The sequence below is a fragment of the Blennius ocellaris genome (genome assembly GCF_963422515.1).
Source record: "Blennius ocellaris genome assembly, chromosome: 2".
NCBI lineage: Eukaryota > Metazoa > Chordata > Actinopteri > Blenniiformes > Blenniidae > Blennius > Blennius ocellaris.
Genome location: NC_137651.1, coordinates 21,144,299 through 21,157,713, shown reverse-complemented (window position 1 = coordinate 21,157,713; position 13,415 = coordinate 21,144,299).

The window sequence follows — 13,415 nt, the reverse complement described above, 5'->3', positions numbered from 1 at the left end:
TATGGACATTGAAATACAAACTTCAAACCACGCTTCTACTTTCAGTAACTGACGTTTGATTTCCAACAGGATGAATGTTTTTCTTCTGTTTGCTGAGACTGAAATAGCTTAAAATATGTTGCATTTTCCCTTGCACACACACACACACACACACACACACACACACACACACACACACACACACACACACACACACACACACACACACACACACACACACACACACACACACACACACACACACACACACACACACACACACACACACACGCACGCACACACACAGAGAATCATTCCTTTTTCAAATTGGATAGAGACACTGCCATACGATATTTACATAAGTAATAACAGGCGGCTGCTCCGGGGGGCCAGCGGCTCCTATCTCACTGCACAGGACGGGTAATTGCTATTTTGGCACAGAGGTGCTACCGGTTGTGTGTGTGTGTGTGTGTGTGTGTGTGTGTGTGTGTGTGTGTGTGTGTGTGTGTGTGTGTGTGTGTGTGTGTGTGTGTGTGTGTGTGTGTGTGTGTGCGTGCGTGTGTGTAAAGAGATGTCATCTGAATAAAAAATCAAAGTAAAGCCGGTGAATTTGTGAGAGATTTGCTGTGTGTGTCTATGTGTGTGTGTGTGTGTCATTTCTTATTTGCGGCACATGTCTCGCTGCCTGTTTGTGTTACTTTGGCCCCGGTGGGAGACGGCAGGCTTCCTCTGTCAGCCCACGGCTCCTCGGCTTGATATGTTGGTGTTGGACCGGCGCGGTTTGTTATCGGCACATATTGTCCCACACTGCTGGTGTGCCACTGTGCGTGTATGTGTGTGTACTGCTGGATTTCACTGCCTCCTCTTGCTTGCTTGTTTCCTCTCCCTCACCCCCACCTGTGAGTGTGTGTGCTTGAATATGTTGATTTCAAGCAAACGTGGGCAGCTGTCAGTTCCTGGGGATGACTCTGTTTCTGGGAGACTGTGTGTATTTGGGATGAGTTTGTCTTTGGGTGTTTTCTGCTTCACTGTAACAGTGTCTTCTATACCTGCCTGTATCATACTGTAGTCTCTACTATTTTGAAAGGAGTCTTTATTTAGATGTACAATCAGATCTGAGTGGTCTGTGTGTGTGTGTGTGTGTGTGTGTGTGTGTGTGTGTGTGTGTGTGTGTGTGTGTGTGTGTGTGTGTGTGTGTGTGTGTGTGTGTGTGTGTGTGTGTGTAGTCCTCGGTGCTCGCGACAGCTCGACAGCTCTCTCCTCCCCTGTGCGACTCAGTAAGCTCTCTCTGCTGTCACTGAGCAGCGGTGGGACGCCATGGCAACCGGCCCACCTTTGGGTGATTACCATGCTCAACCTTACCTCACCCACCTCCTCCATCAACACCCAGGGTGCAAATACATCCCACCCCACCACCTCAGGACGAGGAGGAGGAGGAGGAGGAGGAGGAGGAGGAGCAGATTGGCTACAATATAAGAGGAAGGAAAGGAATTGCTTCTCAGAACAAAATACCCTGTTGTCCTCTTGTACCTTCCGCCCCGCTGTACTGACATCCTGCAGCGTTCACCTACAGTATGTGTGAATAATGTGTTTATTTTTGCTGCAAAGCAAACAGTCTTCAATAGGGAATCTCGTCTCGCAGCTCAAGGTGACGAATGTGATACTTAAATTAGATGATTCAATAAAGTGTTGAATAAAATGTGCCTCATTTGTATTTGTATTTATTCGTATTTTATTTTACTTGCCTTTGGTAAAGCTTTAACAAGGGATAACTCAGGAAGAAGAAATGCCTTGGAACAAAAATTGAGCTCCCTTTTCAACACACTGATTTGATTTTACTTCTTTGAAAGTGAGAAATGGAAGCAAAGAACGTGACTCACCCTGAAACCCCCGCCCCCCCCAAAAAAAAAATCCTCTGGAAAGAAAATTGAGAGTTTGATCTAAAATGGACAGACTAACTTCTTTTTACTGCCAGTGATGCTAGTTTAGATGTGTTTGATAAAGAAAAAGATACGTTGAAAGAGCTAAAAAGCTAAAAGTAGCTGAAGACTTTAAAATTGCATAAAACCATTTGAAACTGTGTAAATTGCAAAAAGTTGCTTCTTTCTCACTTCATCATGCATATTTAAGAATGTACAATATAATTTAATTATTTTCAGTGACTTTCACAAGAGTGTTGCCTCGATGCTTTTACAATCTCAAAATATTCCTGGCTCTAAAACTAAAAGCCTCCACTCATCCATGGAAACAAAAGAGCGCCCAACGCCAACTTTTCTCTGGCAACAGGTTTGAGGAGCCAAAGCTTTGGCTCTCTTGACAATACCACAAACCAAATGTGGAATATAACTTTGCTGCGTTCACTGCATCACACGCAGTATCTGCAACAGTATCGTCTTCCAAAACGCCTCACTAAACTTTTGAAAGAAAATAATGAGAACAGGGAAGGTTATATGTAAATGTGTAAGGTACGAATCCTAGCTGAGAGCTGGGAAAAAAAAACATTTTATTTTGAAGGACTGATAAGTTACAGGGAATATCCCTATCTGGGTTGGCGGACTCTCTTGGGGAAGTGCTGGAAATCATGTTGGTATCTGAGGCTTTACTTCTCGGGGCTTCATAAAGATGTTGGCGAAAACCACAATAAGACATGAATCTCTTGCATCTTGTTCCCGCTTTGGGAAAGAGTGGGTCAAGTCCACCGGTATTCGGCTTCACCGTGATCAAGAGGCAATCTGGGGGACCAAACAAAGTGAAGAACCACTGAGCTACAAGATCAACATATCAGCAACAGATTACCGTAGTTGCCAGACTATAAGTAACACCTTTAAAAAAAAAAAAAAAGTTATGCAATTAGTCATGAGCCTTATATTAAGAACCAACTTATATATCAAAATATACCCATGTGTGAATTTTCTAGCTTTAAATCTTAGAGGATACCCGAGTCACTTAATTGTGACATCACTTTGCTTTTACTTGGTTTTACCTTCCAAAAATAATGTAAATGTGACAAATGTTAAAATTCTACTTGGATCGAGTCAAAGACTACAAACTGCTTGAAAACAGATGAAATGTTTACCGGCAGGTCAAGTCCAAAAAATTGTAATAAGATTATACCTTTGAGTTTGGTTATTTTGGAAGATGTGATCATGTCAAATAGTGTTTAGCTGTGGTACTATGTAGAAATGTCAAAAGTATTTCTGTTCTCAATTCTGATAACTTCTATAGTTTTCCGTCTTCACTTTCAGATATTAAGATTTAAAAATACTGAACACAGTAAAAATACTAAAAACACACATGCAAATGAACAAAATAGGCTCAATCAGGTGTTTATTAAAATAGCTGATCAATATGTTTTCTTATTTGTTTTTCTATCCAACAACAAAAATTGAAGGCCTGAACTTGGTGGAAATGGTTTGAATAGACCATCCTGAAATAGTTTACTACATGTTCTAGTAAGTTTTATATTTAGAAATTATTGTATAGTAAGATGTAATTAAAAAAAACAAAAAAACGGGAGTCAAGTCTTACAGCTATCTGTTAACATACATAGACATACCATTTTCCCCTGCATTGAGCAAGTTCTAGCATTTCTTTGCTGACTTGCTGACAAAGTTCTTAAGTGAAAAGGTTTTTTTGTTTTTGTTTTTAGATTTGGGGTCTGTTTAGTGTTCACACAACAACTCGGAATCATACAACTTTTCGAAAATGGCTCTCAAGGTAAAAATTTGTGAAAATACTCCATGTAAACTGGGGAAATGTGACTTTACTGAAACGCTGCTCCTGCAACCACGGCCGTAATAAATATTTCTTCTGCGCATGTGGACAGACAATAACAACAACGTTTTCCTCCAGAGTGTCATGACTTCCCGTCAATGTTCTCCTGGGACTTGAGAGTTTTATAGTTGTCCATATGAACGATCCGTGTTAATGTTTACAGCGAATCTGTTTCATTGCAAAAACAACTAACATCATCAACCCCTGGCCTGGCATGCCAACTACATCGTTTTCGGCATTTCTGCCATTTTCCTGGGAATGGACATCGTTCTCAAATTCTTACTGTGTAAATCTTTAAACCTGCAAACGATGCACTTTTACTTAAAACTTTGTCATGTCTGAGATCACTTTATGTTCCGTTTGTTGTCTTTAACCACAGTGGGACATAGATTTACATTTCATTACAACATTTCAAGCCGAAGTCGTGAGTTGCTCTTAAGTTCTGGGTTCTTGTCTGATTACAGTTTGCTGCAGCATAATCACAGAGCGGCCGCACGCACGCCACGCACGCTCAATCTAAATACAATCAGATGCAATTATCACTTTCCGAATCAGAGGAACACACGTTATAACGGGAAGTCTTCTGCACACCAGGAAATGACAAGAGTCTGAACTGGAACCAACAGGCTGAGACTTTCCACCTCTTTCCCACATGCCTGTCATCTTCTTTAATTGATTTATTATTCACGCCCATCAATGGCATCAATCTGTGTAATGAATATGCAGATTTTTGAATTCAGTCAATTAAACTCAGTGCTGTATGTGTCACCGTTAAACAGGGATGAATTTATTTCCTGGCCTTCTGCCAGGTTTGCGTGTTTCTGCTTGTGAAGCAGTAAAGCCTGAATGTTTTATGGCTGACAACAGGAAGCTCTATAAAACCACCAAATGCAATATGCAGGGAAAAAAATAAAAGGTGAATTATTTTTTTCAGCATCTGTGACAGGGGTTTCACAAATGTTGCTACGATTACCAACCGGGAATCAATTTGCTTACGAGGAATCTGTTACGGCACCTTGAGATTGGTCCTGTTGGTCAAAGAGCAACAGCAGAGGGGAGGAAAACTCATTGTGTGCTTAAAAACTCACAATTCAATGTTGGTGGACAATTAGCATCTCTGACAACAATTCTAGTTTACCTGGATATTATATTCACTGAATGTATATACTACACAGCTCTATATGTAGTTATTCTGATTGTTTTTTGGATATAGTTATTGCATAGTGTAAATGTATCTTACGTATAGAGTTATTGTGTGCAAACTATGTGTTTATTTAACTAGTTTGATCTCAATTGTTTGAGCAAAGGTTATGTTTTTGTCCATCTTTATTGTATTTATTTGTTTAACTATTTAACTATGTGTTTGTTTGTTTGTTTGTTTGTTTGTTTGTTTGTTTGTTTGTTTGTTTGTTAACTAATATCTTGGTTTGGCAAGCATCCAGAAACAGGCACGAGCACATGGTGTCAGGCAGGTGGTTTATGTGTGTTTTCCCCCGGCTCAGTGTTTCACTGTGATGTTCCTTCCTGACGGGCCAGTTAGCATCGATATGGGCTAACGGCGAACACGCTAGCAATGCCAGCTCAGTTCCACAAATAAATGTGCCGTTGGCGAAGGTTTGTGCTCTACCGAGAACACGTTCTCGTTACTATTATTATCATTTATGAAGTTATTATCAATATTTATATTTTGTGATATGGGACATTTATTTATTTTGTATTTGCAGGCTTGTTTGTATTTGTTTGTGATTTTTAAAGCCAGTAGATTGAGTGACATCTTATAAATTAAAGATAATGGTAAAAACATTGGCATTTTATTTCCTTTGTAAATGTATGTAAATTGAGATGGATGGGGGGAGGTGCTATTTAAAATCTTGCCATATTAGGTAGGGCAGAAAACTACAGGAATAAAATCGCAAAATCACCATCGTAAAATTACTTCGTGTTTGCAGTTCTTACATTTCACAAAGGCAAGGTAGACAGTAGAATTGCAAGTTACTAAATTTTTTTCCACTCCAGACAAAACTTGCTGCTCAGGTCCTGAAGGTTGCAGACCCTGACTCTTGTCATTCTGCCTCTGCTCTCCAGAGAGACTTGTCCCGTTCTCTGAGCATGATGCTCTGGAGCTACTGACACCGAGCCATAAAATAACTCAGAGACACCTTAAGTTATCTTCCTTGAGGCGCTTATTGCAGCTGCCAAATGTAGTTTGTGTGTAATCTTTCACATAAAAATTCTAAAGCCGCCTGGAGTTGGAGCTGATTTGTTGCTCTTGTTGACGCTTTAAGCGTTGAGCGACGACTCCGCCGCAGACATCCCAATGCATCTGACGGCAGAGGCTTAATCTGGCAGCCAGATGAGTGTTTGCTGGATCGTTACCCAGCGCCCTAACAACCCAAAAGGATGCCTCTCCCACAGAACAGGAGAATGACTGAGTTTTCATGGGGTTACAAAGAGTAATTTGTGACTTTGACACGACTTCGCTGCCTGCACGCCTCATAAAACAAGACTGGGGACTTGTAAATCACGAACCTTCGTCACAGCCTCAGAGAAGAGAGATTACTGTAAAATGTGACTTTTCAGCGACACTGTCTATTCATTCCTGTCAGACTTTTCAGAGGAAGGCATGTAGCCCCGATATGTCTTGATCGTTGTTACATGCATGGCATTGGAGAAATGCTCTCTGTGAGCTCACCCCTCCTGCTGTCAGCTCTCAAACCGGTGGCATTTCTCACAACAACAACACTGGACTCGAGCACGAGGGGTGGTAAACGACAAGGCAGACTCTGAAAAAAAAAAACCCCAGGTAAATCTGAAGCGGCACAAAGGGGGCCTCTTGCCGCTTGGCTACTTTTCCGGAGCTCGCGCCCGCTGGGCCCGACAGCCCGGCCCACGGCGAAGCTCATTGATCGACATGCCGCCGTCGGGGGGCAGGAGACAGGCGGCAGGGGCAAGAATAGGTCAGAGAACAGCCAGCGTCACCGCGAGGGGCAGCGGGAACAGATATCGCAGGGTTGGCCGCTCACCCAAGGTTCTCAGAGTCAACATGGCCGTGCAGAAGATGATGTTAATGATGACAAAGTCAGTCGCCGGTGGAGATTTCGCTGTATAGGTGCCTTTTTGTAAAACCTTTGCATTGCTTGAAGGACCAGTTGACTTATCATTCTATTTTATGTAATTCTGTCAGTGTTTCCTTGTTCCAGATGGTCCTCGTGCCCGAAACAAGACATGGTACACCGTTCTGGATAAGAGTACATTTGTACGTGGGGAAATGTACACGTCCGCTTTAGGCTCTGTCTACAATAAAATTAGAATCTAACAATTGCTGAGATGATGAGATGATTGGTTCAGAGATGCAACTCAAATCTGAGGCTAATTATTCTGTAAGCTCAGATTTCTTTGTAATCTAAACTTCTCTTTTTTGAGACCCAATAACTGCTTTATCAGACACCATTTACTCAACATTTCAATTTAAAATGCTTTGATTTTGCCTTTCCATTTTCAGGAAGGTTTTGAGTTTACATGTTATTTCAGCTTTATGACAGCTCGCCTCGCATATAGTATCACCCTCCATAAAGCAAAATCTATTTGCGTGAGTATGTCACTTAGAGCACTTTCTGCAGGGTCTTACGATATCAGGCCCCATGCGCTTCAAAGCTTTAAAATAAGTCTCTTTATATCAACTCACATGGAACAAGGCATTTCCTGTCAGAATCACTCACTGTATCCTTAAGTACAGCCACTGAAGGGGGCAGTTTAGCTTTTAGACAAGGCACAGAAATTGTTTTCAACCTGCCAGTGGTGCAAAAGAAAAGTGACAGAAGGAATATCGAGAGAATCGGTGTGTCTGATTGCCACCAAATGTCTACCTTCAGTCGGGCTGCGGGCATTGCCTCACTTCTCAACACACAGCAATCTTTTAAATGGCTCTAGATGACAGTGCTTTCCAAACTCCTTACATTTAGATTCCGATAGAAATGGAAAGTGACTGGTCGAGCAGCAGGTTGGAGGATAACTGCTGGTATGATGTGAATGAGACGTAAAGGACAAACACCGGTGGGGCGTTATGAGCGCTGGAACCAAAAACCAGATGAAATCTGAGCTGAAAATACTTATTATAGGGGCTGGTTTGAGGCAAAGACTTTAATAAAGGTTTGCAGGGAGGTATGGGCTTAATAGAGAGTTCTGAGACGATAGAGGAACTCTTGTGACAGATTTACATCTCTTGAAAAAAAGATCATTGGCGGTTAACGTTGTGATATATGTGCTCAAAATGAGGAAATCATGAGGAGATTTATGCAAGCGCTTTAGGGAGATTTGAAAGATCAGACGGTGAGCTTAAACAAGTCACGTCACAAAGGAATAACAGGAAAACAAGTGCATTAATAAAGTTTGCTCTGTGAGCACTTCTTCCACTCTGGTGGATTTTTTTTTTTTTTTTTTTTTTTTTTTATCTCTGGCATCTCAGGACTACTCTCCTGCTGCTCCTTTGATGTCGTCCTTCTTTTCCCTCTCCTCTTCAACTCTGACTCCCACTCGCTCTGACCCCCAGGGACCGTCCTCCTAAATGAAGGTCCGTCAACACCGCGTGAGGCCGGGCCATCCGAAGGCGGTGGGCAGGATTCTTTTGCCTGGGGGGGGTCAAAGGCCAGCAGGAGTGACTTAAGAGACTTTGATTGGAACAATGGCCCAAACTGTAGCCTCTGAGGGGGGGGGGCAATAAATATGTGGTGCATTATCTTAAAGACACAAAGAATGTGCAAAGCTTTGTCTGTTTAATTTCCATTTTGATTACCAAGTTTTGTTGGACATTCAAGCCACAAGAAAAACTCAACAGATGTCATTTTTCTATCAGGCAGAGAGAAACAATCAAAATCTGCGCTGGGGGAAAAAAAATCTGTGTGGTTGGTTTAGTAGAATAATATCTGGATTTCTGAGCTTGTGCACATAAAGATTTCAACTCCCAACATGCAATCACTCAAACAAGAGCGAGCCAAAGATTTGACAACCAACATTTTAAAATGACTTCACTTTCTGGAAAAGCTTTGATAGACTTTAGCAACTATGACAGCACATTTTACTACCAAACAAAGTGTTTTGAATTCCCACTGTTCCCATTTGGTCTTTTGTCTCTTTTCTTTTTACGCTGAATTGCTAACATGGCAATCTTCACATGTTTCACCCGTGAAAAAAACCCAAATACTGCAATGAAGACGACGTCATAAACCTTTATGGCCCTCACATTAGGGATATATTAACAACCTCCAAGAGTTTTCTTAGAATAATGGTCTTTAGCCGATTCCCAGTGACTTCTATAATCAATAACATTCAGTATTGATGCAATTCTTATGGCAGGTAGAAGCCAAACAGCATAGGGAAGAATAACATCAGCCACATTTTACATTGGATGATTTTACTGCAAAATTAAACTTAATGCGTACCTTATGTTCTTGCGCAGTCAGAAATAAAAAGCGATCTAATTGTTACGGTTTAAGAACTGAAAGCCATAAAACGGGTTGTTTTACAGCACAATTCACCCCAAGGTGGGGATAAAATGAATGGTGATCAATCGAGCCTTTTACATTTAAAATAAAGCAAACACTCAACGATGTGGTAAAGTAAGTGACAGAAATATCTGGTGAACACATAAGAACTGAATTAACACAAGTGACCCAAAAATTATTGAATACAGTTGAATAGATATGAAACATTCTCACGAGTTCAAGATTCTTGCTGAATTTTGTCAATGCTTTGGCTGCTGGGCATGAAAGATGTTCATAGAGATCCAATACAATAGGCGAAATCAGGATTACTACTACAACGAGACACAATCAGTAGGGTAAAATGAACCTGACTCACAAGGGATCTAACAATCCAACTCACGGTGCTTCACAATGACAACTGTGTGATGTAGAATTTATGAAATGAATGTCCCGGTTTGGAGATTCTTTAAAATAAATGAGAATGAGAAAATAAGGCCCCGTTTATCTGACACTGTTTCAAAGGACAACACCTTTTCCATTAAAGAAGTGTTGCATTTACCACTGTCTTGTCACAGGAGCATGTAAATTAGCTTGTTATGACAGTTTTTCTTAGCAGACAAGATCCAGTGTGCTTTTTTGTGTGATGCTGCAACCACTATAATTTCACTTGTTTCTTTATCTAGTAGTTACACATTACAGTGTCAAATTCCTTGATATTTGAAAAGTTTCTTAATATTTTTTTTTTTTTTTTTTTTACATGATGGGCTGAATTACAGGTTTAAAAACTTAGATAGATGATTTCAGTTCAACACTCTGAATGACAAAAATGGAACCCTCAATGTTGGCGACTGTTGTCAGTATCCGAGCGGTTCCATCAGTGTGTGTGTGTGTGTGTGTGTGTGTGTGTGTGTGTGTGTGTGTGTGTGTGTGTGTGTGTGTGTGTGTGTGTGTGTGTGTGTGTGTGTGTGTGTGTGTGTGTGTGTGTGTGTGTTCATGGGTTTGGAGTCGGTGTGTGTGATTGGCACACAATGCAGATGTGTGGGCAGCAGATGCCATCTGGAGAAAGCGGAGTGGGCTGGTAGAAGGAGGGAAATGAGTAGAATGGGGAGGGTTTACTCCGCTACACCCCCCACCTCCACCTCCACCCCACCCGAATGAAAGCTGCTGGTTTTGACAGGAATAGAAAAGAGAAGATGCGAGTGTAATCAATCAAAAACACTCCGACTCAGATAAAGGGAGACACCACACCCACCCACGACTTCCCCGTCTCTGGACCACCACCACTGCCATCAGACTGCGACGGTTAAAAAGTCCACCACCAAACATCAAACGCATCACCTCGGGTCTCCCCCCTCGGGCCTTTCTTAAAGGTTGCCAGGCGTGTGGGGGTACTGAAGGTGGGGTTTTATTCTGGACAATCGATATTTCTTGGAAGGATCGGACAATTTTAATGGAGCACCAGATGCTTTGTTCGCTTCGTTATACGACAAAAGACACTTCTGTAAGGAAACCCACAAGCCAGTATCACGTCCCAGGAGATCAACACAAACCCACAATCCCACACACACACACACACACACACACACACACACACACACACACACACACACACACACACACACACACACACACACACACACACACACACACACACACACACACCACACCATTTTTTCCCCTTCGGTCCAAGAGGAAGACTTCCAAGTGGGATTCTCAAGACCATAAAAAAATATAGACTGTCTTTTGAGGGGCATCTGTGAGGTGGGAAACAAAGACACACTCTGTGTGTTGAAGCATTTCAGACAAAGGCAGGTCTATTCGCAATGAACCCACTCATTTGAGAAAAGTTCTAGATGTTTCCTTGTATGGGTAGAAATAAATATATACTAGCCAAGTCTTGGAAACATGAGTCCAGTGTGACAGCTACTAAAAAAAAAGAAAAGCAAATTAGAAATTTTCATGGGAACTGGAACATTTGCGCTGTGCCAAGATGTGGATGCTAGAGGCTACAAATGATGTCCCGACACAAAGACACTTTTTATAAACGTATGGCACAGTAACGACAGGGGGAAATGCATTCAGACACCTGCTGAGTGTGAGAAACTTTGTTCAGCTTGGTCTGCGTTCTTAAATTGAAATGAAGCTGCCTGAAGTCAAAAATGCAACCAGCCTCATTCAAATTTTCAAGATAGGAGATTTCACTTCTTAATGATCTTTGTGATCAAATTCTGTCTTGACTTTTCAATCTCGACAAATGCTGAGATGATTGCTTCAGGTTCGTGGGGTAGGTTAATCCAATCGTGAAATCCATCATTCTAAAGAAGCCATTTTACTTTAAAACCTAAGCTTCACTTTTATGCGTTCTTCAATTTTAAAATCTTTAACTTTCAGCGCTATCCTCTGCCCCAATGTTGATTTTTAGTGCCTCACAGTCTCGTATTTTAATGACTTGCCCTCTGGCATTAGCGTTCATTAGTTTTCTTATTTTATGTAAAAACACTTTTTAACTGCACTCTACACATGAGGCGTCCCATAAAAATAAAGATTATTATTATTGTTTGTGTGTAAGGGTTTGCTAATTATTGTGGAAAAGATGTGACATGTAGCTGGGTGTTTAAAACACATCGCTCGCTTTTTACGGATTCAGAACGTTGTATTTTTTGGCAATAATGATTCTTCTATTTCTTGTGTGTGTTCTTCTCACATGACAAACCAACCATGTTGACACTGATGTCATTTCAAGCCCAGAGGTCTTTGAAGTCTGAGAGTTCAAATCCCACCAGGTCACACATTTAAATGTGGTTTTGGCCTCAGAAGTAATCTTGAAACATTAAAAAAAAGCCATGTAACAATATAAGATTCTCGTTTTTTTCCCCCCTTTTCTCTCATTTTTTAGTCTTTGCTCTTCCTTCCTCCTTTTTTCTTCTACCTCATCTTCCCATCATCGATGGACGAGTGTTCCCCTGCTTGAGCTCAATGATTTATCCATTCAACTACTGCGGCTTACAACACCTCACATTTATAGTTGAAGAATAAACCTACACAACTGTTTGAAAATGACAGTTGTTTAAATTTATTTTTATTAACTAGGGGACAGTAAAAGGTTCTTTTTAATTTTTTTTTACATAGGTCTGACTTATTTATTTCACCTTGTCAAGAAAACAAAGTTTTCATTAAGTCTTTCTTATACACGTCAAATAACAAACAAGATGACATACAAGTAAGGAAATTGTGGAGTTGTTATATAAATCACTGAGCTTGCTATCACAATATTTGAATCTCTCACTAAGACCACGAGAGTGAGAGCATTTGCGTTCACATTAAAAGCTAGATTTTGTAGAAAAAGTGTATTTCATTTAATTTTTTTTTTTGCATTTTTGAGAAAATGGCAGCTGGACATATGGCGCAAGCCTTTTGTTTCACGTTTCCAACCTGGTGTGTTGGTTCCTCATTTCAACTCAATGTGAGGTCAAACAAGCCCAGCGTGTCTGTCTTACAATATTTTGGTTTGCTCTTATAAGCACAATGACTTGCCCAAGGACTCTTGGGTAGGGGGCACAGTTTTCCAGCTGTGTAATCTGTAAAAAAAGCCACTCCGAAGGAGACACTGTATTGGAAAGGTGCTTGCTGTGGCTGCAGAAACCTCTCTGTGGTCACAGTGGCTGCGGCGTGCACTGATGCAGAACAGCCTAACCTGCCCACACAGTGACAATCTCTCTCTGTAGATCATTGAGAGGTTGTCCTGCCAGCCTCTGCGCTGGGCACATCTCCTGGGAGCAGCAAAGGACCTGAGTGGGAGGACAGAGGAGAATAACCCTCAAACCTGGACACAGCTGGCTTCTTACTATCACATGTGAACAATGCTGCCTTTGTTTAGAAGGGAAATCTGCAATGGGAACATCAGGCTTGCACATTATTTGCATTTGCAGCTCTGCACGGCTCTCCCTGGCACTGACAGGTGGACCCGTGCACACGTTTCATCATAAATCCCCATAAAGCCTTGATAATATTAGAATAACAGCAAGTGACAATAATCCAATACAAGCTCGACACCGATCCACAGGACGCGTATTGTCAATCCTACAAAGTGCAATGCCGTGTAATGTGGATGGAGGTCATGCTCGGGCTTGTTCTTTAATCCAATTGTTGGAGGCAGAACAGGCGTCGGTGGCGCCGCTAGGT